The 19379-nt window shown below is 50.0% G+C and overlaps 1 long non-coding RNA gene across 2 annotated transcripts; it reads right to left on the bottom strand.

Moving 5' to 3' along the window:
• Positions 1-10794: 10794 nt before the first annotated feature.
• Positions 10795-14805, bottom strand: LOC103883578. Of its 2 annotated transcripts, XR_645858.2 has the most exons (3): positions 14717-14805; positions 13768-14250; positions 10795-13285 (listed from the first exon to the last, which is right to left on the bottom strand). It is a non-coding gene; the product is annotated as an uncharacterized LOC103883578 (long non-coding RNA). The 2 variants fall into 2 exon arrangements; XR_004184259.1 differs by having other exon boundaries at positions 10795-14250.
• Between the last annotated feature and the right edge of the window lie 4574 nt (positions 14806-19379).

The following is a 19379-nucleotide window of genomic DNA, read 5'->3' as shown; positions in this document are numbered from 1 at the left end:
AGAAACCAAAAGTTGAATTGTGGAAAATAACAACACAATTGACAAACCTTTAGCTAGGCTTGCCAAGAAAAAAAATGGCCTCAATTTCTTAAATTCAGAAATGAAATTGGGCCCATTACTACAAACTTTATGGAAATTTAAAGGATTATAAAGAAATCCTACAAACAAGTTTATGCTAACGTATTAGACACCTTTGATGAAATGGATACATTTCTAGAAAAACTAATTACCTAAATTGACGCAAGAGGAAATAGAAAATCTGAATAAGCCTACAAGAAGTAAAGGCATTAAAATTGTCATTGCATATCTTCCCACAAAAAAGGCCCAGGCCCAGATGTCTCCACTGGTGAATTCTACCAAACATTTAAAGAAAAAAAATACAATTCTATACGAACTCTTCCAAAATTTAGATCAGAAAGGATCACTTCCCAACACATTGCATAGGGATGATGGAGATGTTGTAAAATCATATTCTAGTGAGTATGTACTTTTATACTTAAGGAAGTTAAGAGACACAGGGCCCCATCTGTGGGGAGTGTGAGAAGCACACATTTCCTACGCCCATGTTCCCATTTGGAAGGGTTTCTCTGACCAGCATCAGCCACAAGTGACTTTGCTGAGTAGGGCATCCAGAAGAAGCGGCTGAATATGGCATTTGAAGGCCTTTTCCTCTTTTCTCCTTGGAACCTGACTGTCTGCATGGAGGAGACATACTCCTGGATTCTCTCCGTTAAGTGATAAGCTTCAGGAGACAGGTGTTGACCATGGGTGCCTGTGCCTATTATTTTGAGGAGTAAATTCAATTCTTGGAGAGAATAACATATAAGCAAGTGCTTTGGGGTCACAAACTGCTTCCCAGGTCATTAGGGGAGGGAGGAATAAAGATACAATGTTTTGGGCATTGTTTTGACTTCTCAATTTATCTCTCAGTTGATTCAGAGAGATGTAATGAAAATGAATGAATTGACTTATTGATTGATTGAAATTAGTGGAACAAGGAGACATGTCTTTTCTCGCCTCATAAAGGCAAGTCAAGGCCAGGCGCAGTGGCTCACTCCTGTAATCCCAGCACTTTGGGAGGCCGAGGCGGGTGGATCACCTGAGGTTGGGAGTTCGAGACCCGCCTGACCAACATGGCGAAACCCCATCTCTATTAAAAATACAAAATTAGCTGGGTGTCGTGGCCCATGACTATAGTCCCATCTTCTTAGGAGGCTGAGGCAGGAGAATCGCTTGAACACAGGAGGCTGAGGTTGCTGTGAGCCGAGATTGTGCCATTGCACTGCAGCCTGGGCAACAAGAGTGACACTCCATCTCAAAAACAAAAACAAACAAACAAACAAAAAAGCAAGTCAGTGGTGGGGTAAACCAGGGCAAAAAAAATGTTGGCTCCAACAAAGCACAGCCAAATCTCCCTAGGCTTGGCGAATCCAGTGTGAGGTTCTGAGATAGATTTACAAGAACTTCCACATCTTTTGCAAAAAAAATGCAATTCAATTTACAGCAAAATGAAAGGAGCACATTTGAGTTCCTGGCATGCTCAAACTTATTGACAAAATGCCCACCAGAGTTCCCTCTCCTGCCTGTCTCAGATGGTCTGGGCTGGGCTGGATATCACTCTAGGAGATTCACACAGGCAGGCAGGTGACAACTTGTCTTAAAGATCCTTCTGTTTTGGGGGAGCTATTGTTCAGGACGGAGTCTAATGTAAATGACGAGTTAATGGGTGCAGCACACCAACATGGCATATGTATACATATGTAACAAACCTGCATGTTGTGCACGTGTACCCTAGAACTTAAAGTATATATATTAAAAAAAGTGTCAGTGGGATGGAGGATACCACAAGATGCTGAGATACAAAGTTTCAGATAAAGGCCTGGGCCCTGATATGCAATTTGCCCCAGTACAGGAAGACCCAACAGACACAGAGAAATTGACAACCTCTTGTCAGGACCCAGTTCAAATCAGACATCATTAGAGTGCCTCCTGACCTGTGGGCAGAACTTTCATCTCTTTGGACATTGGGCTCTGTGGTACCAATTCTATCCAAGACTTCCCAGGTATGAGAAAATATCTCTCTTCCTTCTTTCATTTTCAAACTATTTTAACTCAGAGACGTTTTCCTGGAATTTGAAACCTCATGATTTTTTACTGGGGAGGTGCATTTCTCAGGAAAATGGGGACAGGACAGAAACCAGTTCCCTGGAGAAAGCAGGGTTTGGGGTTCCAGGGTAGTCCCAGCAGGTGAGCCACAACTGCGCTCTGGCCGCTGGTTCACAAATGCCCCAGCTGTGCAGATGGGCAGAGGGTGTTTTATTCTGTTAAAGGTAGGATTTGAGCCACTGTGTTACTGAGGTGTGGTCTTGGACTTCTAGGAAAATCCTTTTGGATCTTCTGATTTCATGGCTTCTATATTCATATTTAGTTCGTGTCTAACACAAGGAATGAAGTTCTGATGCATGCTACCCTGTGAATAAGCTGTGAAAACAAGAGGCTGAGTGAAAGAAACAGACAAAAAGATCACAGAGGGTCTGGTTCCACTAATAGGACATGTCCAGAATAGGTGAATGTGCAGAAATGGAAGGTAGATGGGGTTGCCAAGAGCTGGGAGGAGGAACACAAGGGGAGTAGCTGCTAACAGATACAGAGCTTTCTTGTGGGGGTATGTAAATATTTTGGAACTAGATAGAGGTGGTGGTTGCACAACATTGTGAAGGTGCTAAGTGAGGCACAACTGTGCACTTTAGATTGGTTAATTTGTGTTATGTAAATTTCACCTCAAATAAAGAGTCAGTGGGGAGAGTGGGCTCTCACCTCAGAACCAGAGCAAGTACTTCAATCCCAATGGAAAGGTTACTTGGTTATTTTGGCTGCACCAACCTGAGCACTTCCATCAGAGCTGGCTCCCTGAATCCCAGGATCCAACCTGTGTGTTGTATATGCTCCTTGGGGAGCTTGGCTCATGACCCAACTTGGAAATGACATTTCCAGGAGCTAGGATCTCTCTGTGCCCAGTACTGGGGCCGCACCAGGCACTGAAGCCTTCCCCGCAGGAGGGCTGTGTCTTCTTCCTGTGTGATGACGAAGAATGTGCTGCTTAGTTACTGGCCTCAGTAGTGGTCTCTGGGCATGAACTGGGTCACAGTGAGCCCAGGGATGGGAAGCCTGGCTCTGCCCCTGAAGCCACATGTTGCCTCCAAAGTGGATATTTTCTCTTTGTTGAAGGGGAAGTCACCTCTCCCCCTGAAACTCTTTTATCTATAAATCTTTCCTGGTTGGAGACTAGAGCCCAGCTGCTCCTGCTTGGTGCCCTGGTGGCCCACGGAGGTCTGTTTGCAGCTTCTCTTCTGTCACCATCACGAGTTCTGACACCCTGACCCAGGCACAGAACTGCAGGTCACCCTGATGTTTCCATGGGCACCAATGTTACCAAGCCCCAAGACTCATCCTATGACCAGATTAGATCTGAGCCATATCTGCAGTCCTCTCTGGCCTCAGATAAGAGAGTCTAGGCAACAAGCGCAGGGAGGGGAGTGGCTAGGGCTGGACCCTTCCATTTTAAGAAAGCTGCTGACTGAAGGGGACTCCATCATCCCGGCAAGGAGGGAAGATTCAAACACTGGGCTCACTTGGAGCTGGTCCCTAGCATTCTCCTAAACCCTACTGATGCACCAATATGTGACTGCAGGCCACAGGGTCACCTGTGGGATATTTCCAGGCATATCGCAGGCATTTGTCAGTTTGTGGAACAAGCTCTGTTCTAGAAGTTTCTGTGATTCAGAAGTGAAGCTTCAGCAGCTCAGGGTTGTAGAACCAGGTAGATCTCACTGTTCTGAGACTTTCCATAATTCCATCTGTAAAGTTTTCATCATAAATGTGATCATCAGTTCAGGCTCCCATGACAGAGATCACAGACTGAGTGGCTTAAGCAACAGAAGTTCATTCTCTCGGTTTTAGGAAGCTGAAAGTCTGAGATCAAAACATTGCCAGGATCATTTCTTTTCAAAGCCTCTCTCCTTAGTTTGTAGGTGGCCGCCTTCTCCCTGTGTCTTCATGTGATCATCCCTCTGTGGGTGTCTGTGTCCTAATCTCCTTTGCTTATGAACACTCCTACTCCTATTGGATTAGGGCCTACCCTAATGACCCATCTAAACATAATTACCCCTTTAATGTCCCTGTCTCCAAATTCAGTCACATTTTGAGGTACTGCGATAGTTCAACATATGAATTTAGAAGAATACAATTCATTCCACAGCAACAGCCCTTATATGGGGATGCTGAGGCAAACAAGAGTCAGCTACTATGAAAAAGAGCTGGGATTTGCCCCCAAGAGGTCAGCTCTCACCGTCTCAGCATGAACCCCTCAGACCACTGGGTTTAACCAAGCTGTAGGATTCCAGAAGGGGTACTGACCTTTTCCTGTTTAACTTTCAAGTTGGGCTACAAACCACCTTGGTTTTCCGAGGGCTATGAGGGTTTTCAGGAGAAGAGATGTTCAGAGCTCAAACTGGGAAAGTCATAGGCAAAGCAGGAGAAGTTGGTCACCCTCCCCGCATGATTCTACAAAGAACGACCTGTGATTGGCAATGTGGAGAAGAGTGCCTGCTCCTGTTGTGGATGTAGCCCAGGGCTCAGGTGCGTGTCTCCCTCGGGACCCCAAGAAATCTTTTTTTTTTTAAATCAGTTTGTGGAACAAACTTTGTTCCAGAAGCTTCTATGATTCAGAAGGAAAGTTTGCTTCCATGAAGAGGTCACCAGCACTTCCCCAAGTGTAACTGACCTACATAAAGCTCTCCATAGGCACCCTACCCAAGTGACTCCTCTGTGTCAAACCCTGTTCCAGGAGCTGGAGAAGTTAGTGAACAACATTGTGAAGAGAATAAAAACCCAATAAATCTTCCATTTCCACAGAGGGATTCCTGCAAAAGTAAGTAAGTAAGTAATTTGCATAGACACACAGTATGTGATGAATGCAATGTTAATAGGATGATCAGCAGAAGCTTCTCTGGAAGTTGATCCTGGGGCAAAGATTGGAAAGAGGAGACAAAGCTTACGGATGTGCAGAGGCCCTTCTAGGCAGCAGAACAGCATAAAGGTCCTACCAGGAGGCCCTTGTGCTGAAAGTGAGGAATTGAGGGGAGGTGAGCAAGAGAGAGATTGGGTAGACCTTCCCCAGAGCACTGAAAAGCAACTGCCCCATCTGGGACTCAGAATCTCTCAGAGCCTTAGGGTAGAGGAATTGCCTGGTGCCTCCACCAAAACCATGCCATGAAAACTGTCCGTGTCAGTGAGAGAGTTGGAGAACAAAGGTAAAGAAATGCACCTTTTTCCCTTATGGGCACCTAGGTGCATGGATACACAACTGGTGTTGGGCACAGCATCAAGAATACCTGAACGAGGTGGAGAGAGGGATGGGGGCAAGCAGGAGAGGGTACCCTGCCATGGAGGATACGGGATGGATGGATCTCCCACAGGAGACTCATTCCTCTCCTTGACTTTGCTCTGTGAGATTCCCACCAATCATGGGAGGCCCAGCAGGACCCTCTTGGGAAGCCCAGCAGGTCAGAAGGCAACCCTGACTCTCCTTCCTAGACCTGGTAAGTTACCAACCTTTGTCTTTGCAGAGTGTGCCCAGGCAGCAGAGGCAGCCCACCACGGCCCAGCTTCTCTCAATGTTCTCTGGGAAGCCGGATTGGGACAACGAGACAGAGACCCCAGGACACATGAACATGAGTCATACGGGAGGCGAGTGGTTGGTGGGCAAACAGGTGGTTTTCATCCTGACAGTGCTGGTGGCTTTATGTGGGCTGGTGGGCAATGGTGTGGTCTGCTGGCTCCTCTGCTCCCAGGTCAGGAGCAACCCCTACATGGCATACATCCTTAACCTGGCCGCTGCTGATATGGTCAACCTCTCCTGTGTAACTGTGATCCTGTTGGAGAAAATCCTCGTGCTGTATCACCAAGTGACATTGCAGGTGGCCGTGTTTCTGGAGCCTGTCTCCTATTTCTCCGACACAGTGGGTCTCTGTCTCTTGGTGGCCATGAGTATTGAGAGCTTTCTGTGTGTCCTCTGTCCCACCTGGTGTTGCCACCGCCCAAAACACACCTCTGCCATGATGAGCACCCTGAGCTGGGTCCTGGGCCTTTCTTTGCATGTGGTTAGCCAGGTCTGTGAGTACAGGGCGAAGGGTTTGGCATGTGACCAATTTCACGCAGGCTTTATAATATTTCACATGCTTATTTGTCTTGTGATGGGCATTTCCAGCCTGACTTTGACCATCAGGAGCCTGTGCTGCCTGAAGAAGTGTTCACCCATCCGGATCTACCACATTGTCCGCTTTGTGGCCATCAGCTTCCTCATCTGGGGCCTGCCCTTAGTTGTCCCTGTGTACCTGCCAGGAGAAGAATACCTGACCTTTGCCTTTGACCTCCTGTTGCTGCTGTCCATGGTAGTCAGTATGGCTCAATCAGCCATCTACTTCTTGGCTGGCTACCTTCAAAGGAAGAGGCATGGGGAGTCCTTAAAGGTTGTTCTCCTAAGGGCTTTGTTGAATGAGATGGAAGGTGGAGGAGACAAGGGGTCTCAGGCAAGGGAACAGCAGGTTACCAGGATGGAGCTCCTCCCACTCCAGGAAACTGTTCCCCAGAACTGACCATGATGCCCTGTATTGGTCCGTTCTCACACTGCTATAAAGAAATATCTGAGACTGGGTAATTTATAAAGAAAAGAGGATTGATTGGCTCACAGTTTGACAGGCTGTACAGGAAGCACGGCTGGGAAGGCCTCAGGAAACTTACAATCATGGCAGAAGGTGCAGGGGAAGCAGGCACGTCTTCACACGGCAGGAGCAGGAGGAAGAGAGCAATGGGAGAGGTGCTATACACTTTGAAACAATCAGATCTGGTGAGCACTCACTCGCTATCATGACAGCAGCACTGAGGGGGAAATCTGCCTCCATGATTCAATCACCTCCCACCAGGCCCAACCTCCAAATGGACGTGAGATTTGGGTGGGGAACACAGATTCAAATCACATCTTGCCCTGTGGAGTCTGCCCCATAAGGAGGTGCTTGAATCCTGGCAAACATGACTCTGAATAGGGCAGGAAGTCAAGTGGTGGAAACAACTATGACTAGAGGAAATGTTCACTGAAGTTTCCCTTTACTTCAATACTGCTCTAATTACTTTGCAAATATGAAACCAGGTAATTTTAACAATTCTATGAATAGATAACATTACTATTATCCTGCTTCAGCCTAAGCCAAAAGGCCACTTGGCCCATTTAGCCAATAGCTATCCAAAGGCCTCAGTACATTATAACAAATATAGCCCTTCACCATCACTCTCCTCCTTGGAGATCAATCACGGTTGGACTCTTGTGGGTCTGTCTCTGGGCCCTCTGCTCTATTCCATCAGTCTATTTATCCATCCATGGACAATACCACACTTGATGTAGTTACTGCATCTTTATCATACATGTCTATCTGCGAGAAGTTGAGTCCTCCTACAAGCAGTTAGAGAAGAAAAAGACATATATGTACAGAGAATCAAAGATACAAAGCAGATTTCTTGTTGGAAAATTGCAAGTTGTATGGAAGTACTTCTTTTTAAAGAAAATAAATGCCAACCTAGAATTCTTTACACAGTCAAAATATTTTCCAATAAAAAGGCAGAATAAAGAGGTTTTTCAAATAGACAAAAGAGGAAAGAAATCATCACAGGAGATGTATAGATTGAGAAATGGTAAAGGACATCCATCTAGCAGGAGAATAATGACTCCAGATGGGAATCTGAGTCTGCTAAAGGAAGGAGCCCTTTGCACTGCTGGACTCTCCATAGGATGCTGAATACAAGTAGTGAGAGCTGACAGCCTCGCCTAGTTCCTCTTCTGGGGTGAAAGCACCCAGTCTTTCATCATTAAGAATAACGTCCACTAAACATCAACTACAGAGGTTTTGTAGGTGCCTTTTATCAGTTTAGGAAAATTCACTTCTATTCCTAGTTTTTTGGAATAGAAATAGACTGGAAGTTTTTATAAGGTTGTTGGATTTTGTCTAATGCTTTTTCTAAATATACTGAAATAATGATGTGCTGTTGTCTTTTTATCTGTTAATATGGTAGGTTATACAGGCCCATTTTTAATGTTGAAGCAGCCTTGCATTCCTGGGATAAATTTCACTTTGTCATTCTGTGCCTATATTTATATTTGTGTTGCATATGTATATTTGTATTGCATATGTATGTGTGCTCAAGGGCACGTGTTTCTGTGTATGGCAATGCAGTGAACCTAGAATAAAAAAAGAAACCCTCTAAAAAAGAAGAATTAAGTAAGATGGCTAAAGTACCTAACTTCAAGACTTATTGTAAAGGTTCAGAAATTCAGACAGTGTGGTATTGGTAAGAGGCTAGACAAATAGATCAACAGAACAGAATACAGAGTCCAGAATAGACCATCACATATATATTCAATTGTTTTTCAAAAGGTGTACAGCAAATTCAGTGGAGAAAAGACAATCTTAGCAACAAATACTATTAGAACAATTAGATATGCATATTAAAAACTTCATACATGGCACCATTATTCAAAATGTATCATAAACCAAAATGTAAGGCCTAAAACTTTAAAATTTGCATACGGAAAAAGGTAGATATTAGTGTGACTTTGGATTAGAGAAATATTTGTTAGATAAGCACCAAAAGCATGATGCATACAAGGAAAAAACATGATCAATTGAATTTCATCACAATGATGTGTGCACTCTGAAAGACCCTGTGGGGAGAATGAAAAGACAAGTCCCAGGCTGGAGCAAGTATTTGCAAATCTCACCTCTGATGGACTCATACACAGGATCTATAAAAAGCTCTGGGGAGTGGGCTCCTCACGGCCCTCAGGAGTCAAAGGGGTGCTGTGCTTAGGGTAGAAATCGAAGATGCTTCCCACCCTGTCATTCATGTCCCCGGAGCAGTGGTGCTCAAAGTCCCATACCAATGCCCCTTCCTGAGTCCACAGTCCCTTCTCTCCCCACGTCTACAACGCCAGGCCAGGCCCTAGGGACAGGCCCCTCCTCCAGGGCACAGGGAGGGACAGTTGCTCTCAGGCTCTGGGTGCCCAGCGTCATGCTCACCCCTTCAAGGCCCACCGGGCCTGTCTCACAGGATAGAGTGAGGTTGTCTGGCGTTTCCTGAACATGCTGTCTGGGCCTATTCCCAAGCTGCAGCCAGAGAAATGGGGGGATGTTTGTCAGGCCAGCTATCCTGTTCTGCTGGGTCTCATGGGGCCCTTCCCACAGAGCCTGGGTCTAAACACACAGTACAGAGGCCACAGGGTGGCCAGCCTAGAACCTGTGAAGTGTGCTGGGGACCACACAAGGGCTGTCTCCAGACAGCCAGGCGAAGCTTTGCTAGTTTCTCAGTACCTCATTTTTTTCCGTTTCTTTTTTTCTTTTTATTTTTGAGACAAGATCTTGCTCTGTTGCCCAGGCTGCAGTGCAATGGCGTGAGCTCGGCTCACTGCAATCTCCACTCTCTCACCTCCAGACTTAAGCCATTCTCCCACCTCAGCCCCACCAGTAGCTGGAACTACAGGCGCGTGCCACCACGCCTGGCTAATTTTTTTGTTTTGGTAGAAATGGGCTTTGAACATGTTGTCTAGGCTGGTCTTGAACTTCTGGACTCAGGCAACCCACCCTCCTCAGCCTCCCAAAATCCTAGGATTACAGGTGTGAGCCACTGCACGTGGCTGTTACTTCATTTCTTGCCAGTTGCCTTACCCTCATGAAAAACCCCCTTCATTCAAAATCAGTAAGAGGAGAAAGATGGTAAAAGAGTCAATGGAAAGAAAACAGGATATAACTTCTGTCCATGTAACTTCTTTATGTCCCATTGGAAAGAGAAGCCTAAAGGGGTTCATTAATTTCTATTGCTCTGAGGTCCCGAGGATGGCATCACACAGTGCAATAACTACCAGCAGGGGCCATGCTTGATCTCAGCAGATGTCAGTGAGGACATACCCGGGATCTTCTGGCGTCATGGACATGGACTTACAGCAGAACTGAGTAAACAGGGGTGCACAGGCACACACACACACACATACATACACATACACATGTGCACACGCAGGGACACACACAGTCCTGGGCTGCACAGATGAGCCCCTCCCCATCCACTCTGACTTCACAAGGCTCCCCTGACCCCGCTAGTCACCTGGCCTGTTGTCAGTGGTGTCCTTTGTGTCCCGCCTTGGCACAGGCTCGGGACCTGGGATTGCCAGATACTGAGAGGAGATGAGATGGAAAGAAGGATGAGGGACAAGGGAAGAAGGAGATAGGGAGGGAGGGATGTGGGGAGGGATGTGGGGAGGGAGGGAGGGAAGAAAGGGAGGGAGGGCTGCCGGAGACCAGCCACCAAGGGACAGTAGGCACAGGTGACAGCAGACCCTCTCAGGGATGCTTTGTACAGACTGTCATGAATGAGCAATGTCACTGGAACTCCAACTTTTGCTCCCTTCCCAGCCCTCTGGGGTTCCCTGTCAGGCACAGTTTGAATTACAGTAAATTATTGTTCTTAACCCCGGCATCTGCCTGAGAGTGGGAGGCTGCAGTGCAGTGTGGCCTCACAGTTGTGTGGGAACCTTGGCCTTTCTGGTCCTTGGCCCTGCTGCGGCCTTTGGGATGGGGAGGCTGTGAGAGGCTGGTCAGGGGTCTGGGCTGTGTCACCCTCATTTCCCCTCCACCCCAATGTGCCCAGGGTTTCCTGCAGAGAGCTCTGGGCAACTCAGAAACAGGCAGGTAGTAACAACAAAGACTTTACTGTGCTTTAATCAAAATCAGTGGGGGCTTTGAGGCCAAGGAAGGGGTCCTTTCCCCCAAGAAGAGGCTTTCTTAGGCATTGCTGAATCTGTGCTGGAAGCTCTGGTCCCACCTTGGAGCCTCCTGCGGTGAGTAGTGCCAAGTTTCCTGACTTTTTCTGACCAGAAAATGCAGCTGCCAAGAATGGCAGATGAGGGATCCAGCCTCCTGGACTCTCATTTTCTTGGTTTTCTTCAGTTCTGTGTCCTGGAGCAGACTGTGGACCCTGGAAGCAGGGCCCCAGTGCCATCTGCTTGGGCCTCAGGACTCCACCCCATTGCTGGTCTGGTGGTGGCCACCTATCCTGCAGGAGCCTGACCATTTCTGCTTCCTTGAATGGATGAGGTTGGTGGCTGGTCCGCCTGTTTCTGCCCTACCCTCACCAAGGTGGCCAGTGGTAGTTTGAGCTTGGTAACATCATCAGCTTGGCCTTGCTAGGCACACATAGGCCCCGGGTATGTACGCAGTGCTCCAAGGGGGCTTGCTCTGCCTTAAGCCAAATACTAGTTCTGGCCAGGGCCACGGGGGACTCTGTCTCCTGTGTATCTTGGCTGCTGCTGGGGACCCCAAGGCACCCCTGGTACCCCTTCCCTTTCAGGGCTCAGGTTGAGTCTGGGCTAGGGCCCTCTGGGTCTGGGAATTGTGCATTGAGAGGGGGATTCTGCCATACAGGTTGGGACTGTGGATGCAGGGCATGCTGCTGGCTGGCCTGAGCAGTGGGAATGCCATGCTCACCCTCCCCTCCAGTGGCCTCCAAGTGTCCAGCTTCCCCATCAGTATTGACTTTCCATGTCTAAGGAGCTATCTGGGGCTTTGGGGCAGCTTGCCAGGTGCTGCCCTGGCTCCTTCTGGGCCATGCTGGTCACCGTCTGCCAAGGGTGATCTATCAGATATAGGCACCACATGCAGGAAAGTTGTCTCTGGCCCTACCTCTGGGCTATCAGGGGTCTGGGCAGGGTCTCGTATTGGGGGCTGGGCCAGTCCTGTGGTCTTAGAGGTGTCCAGGGCAGATATGGAAGTGACAGGGGCCTAGCATGTCTGCTCCAAGCTGTACTGTGAAAACCACAGGCCTCTGAGGTCCAGGTCCATGGGGAGCTTAGAGAGGGAGTTCCAATGTAGGAATCACCAAGCACCCTGTGGTCTATCCTGAGCTGGGGATGGGCTGGCCACACTCTTTTGAGTCCCCAGGGCCCCCAGAGAGCAGCCTGCTGTCCTGGGCTCTGCAGAAGCTCCCTCATGCCTCTGGGCTTTGGCCTTGCATATAGCCTAGCTAGGCGAGGATGAGGGAGGATGAGGCTCCTGTTTCAGGAGGGCTACACCCATGGGCTGCTGGAGCTGGGTTCTGGGCCAGGGAGAACCAGCCCGTCCCCTTGGGGAGGGTCTCAATGCTAGGGGATGTCTGCAGAGACCTGAGTGCTGGGGGTACTTGCTCAGGTTTGGCTGAAAGGAAAGCAGATTTGGTCAGCTTCTCCACTGAGAACATCTTGCTTTTGCCAGGCTGGACCCCACAGACTTGGGTCCCTGCAGTCCTCAGGGTCCCCGTGTGGTCCCCCTGGTCTAATGCTGAGGACACTTCTTCAGGCTGCTGCTCCCAGAGCGAGATGTGTGTGTAGCTGTTAGGGAACCTCAAGTCACTCCAGGGGCAGCCCCCAGGGTTCGGGCTGACTCAGGCTTCCTGCCTCACACCCTTGCCCCAGGGCTGCTTAGCCTGGGCTTTAGCCTTGATTCAGAGCTCAGATGGAGGGGGCCCCTTTGCCACCCAATATGGGGGCTTATCTCCACAATGGGTGAGTTACCCTCCACTCCTCTGGGGGATCTCCATGCCAGAGCTGGACTGTTCCCACACTCGGCTGAGCTCTCAATTCTGGCTCTGGGCCAGGGTTTCACATATGCCCTCTCCCTAAATCCTCTTAGGGTCTCTGACACTGATTTTAGGCCCTTGGAAGGGTGCTCAGGAGTGAAGGCCCCGCTGCTCTCCAGGGCTGCTGGTACTCGCAGGTGTGGTTGTGGGCTTGCACAGATGGATCTGAGCCCTCCAGTGTCCTTCTGGGGCTTTCAGGAGTGAGAGCAGGAGGCTACATGGGAGGGGCTTGGAAGAGTCTTGCTCACATCTCATTGTCTCTGAGGCATGTCCAGTAAACCCAGGGTCAGCTTTTGCCCTAGGCTCAGTCAGCCTGTTTTCAGAAGCTTCTTAGAGGAGGAGAGAGAGAAAGGGCTAGAGGAAAGGCCCAGGGAACAGGGCTGGTGAGGTCTAGGCACTTCCCACTATTTACTGCCCCACAGGGTGACGCAGGAGGAAACTTGGTTCTGAAGCCCGCCTGGGTGTGCAGGTCACAGTGCATGCTTCTCAGTTCCCCCATGGAGGCCTCAGGGCGCCTCATCACCATGTCCTCCTCCAGGGCCCAGGCCTAGGACAGTGTGTCCTGAAGGAACTCCTGCAGGCCAAACAGGAACAGCTTCAGGGGGTGTTCCAGGAACAGGGTGACTATCAGGCTGGGAAGGGTCTGTGGGAGAGCCAGTTTCTGCACCTTCTTCCCGCCCCAGGCACCCTCCACTGGGCGGTGCTGGATCCTACTGTGGCTGCCCCCGGGGTCCAGATGTTCACAGAGAACCACAGCTGGAGGAAGGCCTGGGCAGGGAAGTGCTCACCACACTCCTGCCTTTCATCTAGGTTGTGTCAGGAGTGGGTTTGGTACCTGGGTCCACTCCCTGCCCAGCCAACCAGGCCTGGTCTGGCCCTACCTCCGGGCTGGAGCAGAGAGCCATGAGGACAGTGTGGATGCTGGTCTCAGGTCATCACACACCAGAAGCCAGGGATCTGTCCTGCATGCTCCTTCTGGGCACCATTGGCCACCCAGGGACTTAATTCTGTGTGCTGTGAAGGCCATGTATACCATAGTTGTCACCACGCACTCACCTTCCAGGAGGTAGACATCCCAGAGCCTCAGGATGAGCATGAAGGAAGTCTGCGGGAACAGCAGGTATGGCAGGACCTGGCCTTTCCAGCCTTGGGGCTGGTGGCTTGAGCAGGGCCCACTGTAGCCTCAGTCTGGACTTCCTGAGGCTCCCTCTGCTTGGGAAGGGACCCACCCTAGCTTCCATAAGGCTGGGTCAGACAAGGTTTGGCAGCTCTTCATGGGGATGGACTCATCTCAGCAGAAATGTGGCTCCCAGAATAAGGGATTTCCTTAGGGCTCGTGGTTTCCCTGGCTCCTCTGGCTCTTCCAAGACGGGTCGTGGCCCAGTCCGCCCAGAAATCCCTGGTTTCTGGTGTGTGATGCTTCCATCAGGCAGGTCCTGGCTTGTGTGCCCTGCAGAGACCTGCCTGTGCCTCCTGTGGGGTGAGGGTGAGCTGGGTCCTCCTGGGGAAGCCAGAGCCCTGGGCTAGGAGAGCTGAGCACTGTAGGGAAAGAAGATACCTGGCCTGGGGTCTCCCTATGCATCCTTATCCCATCGATGAAGCACCATAGAAACCAGTTTAAGGTGGAAAGCTGGATGCACAACCCTTTCTTGTCCTGATAGAAGGAGTGTTCACGGCCCCCTGGGCTTCTGTGAAAACCTCTGTATTCCAGGGCCCACTGCAGACCCTTCCCCAAGAGGCAGAACAGTAGTGGCTGGGGTTTCCGCCAACACCTCCCCACGGCATGGGCCCCCAGTGGACGTACTTCCCTTAGCCCTGGCTCAGCCTGGTCCCAGTGCCTCTGTCCCCTCCAGGTAAGGAAAAGGAGGCCAAACTTTGAATCCATTGAAAACCAGGTCAAGCCCTGACTGGAAGTTGGCCTCTCACCAGCCCCAGGCTTCCGCTGTCCCTCTAACCCCATGGGACCCAGGGCCTCTAGGGAAGAGCTGAGGGACTGTCCACTCACCACGTGCTTCATAAGCTCTTGGAGCACTTTTAGCAAAACTTGCTCTTGATGGGCTTGGAGACTCTGGAAGTTAGAACATCTTGGGATGTAGACTCCTGAGAGGCTCCTGGAGCCCCAAGGAATCAGAGCCTACTCTTGAGATGTGGAGCCATCAGGCTGGGTAGTGGCAGTTGGGCAGTGGCAGTTGGGCAGTGGCAGTTGGGCAGTGGCGATTGGGCAGTGGCGGTTGGGTAGTGGTGGTTGGGCAGTGGTGGTTGCTTCCAGACCCCAAGGCCTTTCACTCTCCCATCCAGTGACCCCATCGTGTAGTCTTAGCCAGGAGAGGAGAGGCGGTGGGAATGTCCCCTGGGACCTGGCTGAAGGCACTGCTTAGTGGCTTCCTGGGCCATGGTTTCAGAAGGGCAGGCCTGCCTTTAAAGCAGTGAGGACAGGTGGGAGCTGGTGGGGTGACCAGGGGTGCTGGAGGATGTGTGGCCTTCTCCTGGATGTGGGGTCAGGGCAGGGGACACAGGACAGAGAGAAGCTGTCATCTGGGCTTGGTCTAGCCATGGGCAGGGTGGGTGGTTGGGAGGGTGGCCAGCTGAGAGGCTGAAGGACCAGCAGGGTGATAAGAGTCCCCTGCATAAGGTCAGGGCCAGAGGGCTGTGGCACCAGGATGCAGAAGGTGGTCACGGGGCAGCTGTGATCCCGTTTGCTGATGGGGACAAGAGGCATCTGACTTGGGGTGTGGGGTCTCTGACCAGTCACAGGCTCCTGTGGGACTCTCAGCAGGGGATATCCTGGAGGCTCAAAATGAGTAGGGGACAGAAGGTGCCTCGTCTGTAAGTCACAATTACCCAGTCAGTGTGGCCATCCCCTGTCCTGGCTGTGTGATGCCTCGTGGGTAGCTGTCCACTGTGGGCTAATGTCACATGTGAGGACTGTGTCACCTGAGAGGACAGAGTTCACCTGGGAGAGTACCATGCTTGGCAAGCCTCTCATTGGCCAGCAGCTGGGCCAGCACCCAGATGTCTCCTCATTCTGGAACATGAGCAAGATAGTGGCTCATGCCATGATATGGCTCATGCCCCTGCAGTAGCCTACCTCCGGCAAGAGCCAAAGTCATAATGGAAAGGCTTCACCAAGAGCTGACGTCACCTTGGAGGGTCAAGGTCCCTTGAGATGGCTAATGTCACCTGAGCACACTATGTCACCAAGAGGGCAGAGGTTACCTGGAAAGGCAGAAGTCTCCTGGAAGAGCTGAGGACACCGGAGGAAACAGGTCACTTGGAAGGGAAGAGGTCACTTGGGAGATGTGATATCCCCTGGGAGGACTAATGTCACCTGGGAGGGCAGAGATCATCTAGGAAAGCAGAGGTCCCCTGGAAGACCTGAGTTCACCAGGGAGGGCAGAGATAACCAGGGAGAACTAATGTCACTTAGGAGGGCTGAGGCCACCTGAAAAGACTGAAGTCATCTGTAAAGGCAGAGGTCACCTGGGAGAGCTGAGGTAACCTAGGAGGGCACAGGTCACTTAAGAGGGGAGAACTAATGTCACCCAGGAGGGCAGAAGTCACCTGAGAAGGCAGAGATCACCGGGGAGGCCTGCCACAGGTCCCAGGGAATTTAGGGTGCAGCTTCCATGCCCCTCTCCTGACGCTGTGCTTCACTTGAGCCAGTCATGGACATCGCAGTTGACAAGGAGCTACTGAAGCGACTCCTTCATCCAAACTCATGTGTGGCCAGAAAGGGCATAGGTGAAGGCCGTTAAGACCACCCTGACCCCAACTGCAGATGCTAAGCTGGGGAGGCCACTGTGCCGGGCTCAGGGCAACACCCTTGAACTGAATCCCCATGAAGGCTGGTTGTGGGTGCTGACCACTGCACATAGGGGCCTGGGATGGCTCACAGGCTGCTGGGCACAGAAAGACAGCTAGGTCCAGACCCTGCATGGGCAGCCCATGGAGTCTGCTCTGCAGCTCTTCCTGCCAGGAATGGTCTAGAAAGTGGGGGCTGGAGAGTGGGAGCAGCCATCTCAGTAAATCCTTTCCTGTCTGCTGTGCTGTTCAGGGCTCGGGTGAAGGGGAACTGTGATTCCAAAGCCTTATTAAGAAGATGGCTTCTTCAGGATCCAAACTCACTTTATGACAAAAGAAATGTCCATTAGGCACTTCACCAACTTGTAAAATATTCTGAGAGGAACAATCTGCAACAATGCAAAGCTTGTGAGGATTGAAGTGGGAAAGGAAAATAAAACGCAGGACTCCAATTCACTATGCCAAAAGGAAGAAAATTAAGCTGAAAGCTGAGTCACGCAAAGAACTGTCTTTCCTTTTGTTCCTCAGGAGATAGGTACAGATAGAAGGTTAAATAGCTCCTTAGGTAGCTAGTCTTATATTCACCTTATGTAAAGGGCCTATTACTGAGTGTGAGATGAATACATAATTGACTGTTTTCCTACCTGCCCCTTTTCTCTTGCAACATGTGGATAACCACACCCTCTTTCCCCTCCAGCCCACTTCTCTTCTTTATATATTGAAGCCCTCACAATCATCTTTGAGAAAGGCACATCTACCTGTTTCCTGGGTGTGTCCTTAACCTTGGCAAAATGAAAATTCTAAATGGATTGAGACCTATCTTACATACTTTTTCGTTTACAAGTTGGCAACCAATGGAAGAGACTCTGAGTGAAGGTGGCCTTGACCTTTGACAAATCTATTAGTGCTTGGTACCAGTTTGAACTATCTTTATTTTTATTTTGTTTGTTTTAATTTTGACTCACTCTGTCACCCAGGCTGAAGTGCAGTGGCACGATCACTGCTCACTGTAGCCTCTGTCAGGCCTCTGAGTCCAAGCTAAGCCATCATGTCCCCAGTAACCTGCACGTATACAGCCAGATGGCCTGAAGCAACTGAAGATCCACAGAAGTGAAAATAGCTTAACTGATGACATTCCACCATTGTGATTTGATCACCCTAACTGATCAATGTTCTTTATAATCTCCCCCACTCTTAAGAAGTTTCTTTGTAATTCTCCCCACCCTTGAGAATGTACTTTGTGAGATCCACCCCCTGCCCCTAAAACATTGCTCTTATCTCCACCGCCTATCCCCAAACCTATAAGAACTCATGATAACCCCACCCCTTTGCTGACTCTCTTTTCAGACTCAGCCCACCTGCACCCAGGTGAAATAAACAGCCATACTACTCACACAAAGCCTGTTTGGTGGCCGGGCGCGGTGGCTCAAGCCTGTAATCCCAGCACTTTGGGAGGCCGAGACGGGCGGATCACGAGGTCAGGAGATCGAGACCATCCTGGCTGACACGGTGAAACCCCGTCTCTACTAAAAAATACAAAAAACTAGCCGGGCGAGGTGGCGGGCGCCTGTAGTCCCAGCTACTCGGGAGGCTGAGGCAGGAGAATGGCATGAACCTGGGAGGCGGAGCTTGCAGTGAGCCAAGATCCGGCCACTGCACTCCAGCCTGGGCGGCAGAGCGAGACTCCGTCTCAAAAAAAAAAAGCCTGTTTGGTGATCTCTTCACACAGACACGTGAAACAGCCTCCACATCCCCGGCTCAGGTGATCCTTCCACTTCAGCTTCCCGAGCAGCTGGGACTACAGGCTTGTGCCACCACACTTGGCTAATTTTTGTAATTTTCATAGAGACAGGGTTTTGCCTTGTTGCCCAGGCTGGTCTTGAACTCCTGGGCTCAAGCAATACTCTTGCCTTGCAAGGCCTCCCGAAGTGCAGGGATTACAGGCGTGAACCACCATGTCTGGCCTTGAGCTATCTTTATTGTTCAAACTGTTACAATAGGTAATTAGTCAGACATGAACAGGGCAGGAGAGGGGACCTGGACCAGGACTGTCAGGCAACCATCAGATGATGGTCACGAGGTTGTTAAACTGCCTCTTGAAAAAAATAATTGGTTGCAGCTGGTGCCAGGGAAAGGCAGCCTCCCAACAGAAACACCTCAAGTTGGTCATCAGCAGCTTCCCAATAAGATCTCAGGAGCTGGGCTAGTGGACGTAAGCATGTGCACTAACAGGCAAAATGGCAGAGCTGAACCAGTATATAACCTTTCTCCAGAAACAGTCGGCTGGTAAGGGAAGAATGCCTTAAGTGAGCATGTGTACAATTTTGGTAAATACAATGTGCATGTTGCCCCTTCCAAGTGCTGGCAGGCCACCGTGCACGTGGACAACCCACCCCAAAGGAAGAATCAAGGGAGAAGGGATGCAAAAACCCCCCGCTCCAAGAGGCATGCCAATGTCTAAACCCAAGTCAAAGATCAAACCATGAACCTGATCTCTCCAGTCACCCACTCGCCCTCTTTCAAGCGGACTTTGCTTTCTTCAGTTCCTGCTCTAAAGCTTTTTAATAAACATTCACTGTTGGCTCTAAAACTTGCCTCAATCTTTCACTCTGCCCTACGCCCCTCAGTCGAATTCTTTCTTCTGAGAAGGCAAGAATTGAGACTGCTGCAGACCTGTAGGGATTTGCTGCCAGTAACAAAACCAATAGGACAATTTGCTGAGGCCTGGGAGGTACCATCTCCACAGAATCCCTGATTTCTCAAAATAATGTTGAGATCTAAGGTTTATTTTGCTGTATAACTCCTTTTCCGGAGTTTTACTTGCATCCAACAAAGAAGATGAGTTTTTCTGGATCAATGATAATGGA

This window comes from Papio anubis, chromosome 6 (assembly GCF_008728515.1).
Source record: "Papio anubis isolate 15944 chromosome 6, Panubis1.0, whole genome shotgun sequence".
NCBI classification, from domain to species: Eukaryota; Metazoa; Chordata; class Mammalia; order Primates; family Cercopithecidae; genus Papio; species Papio anubis.
This window is presented reverse-complemented; position numbering and strand designations above follow the sequence as displayed.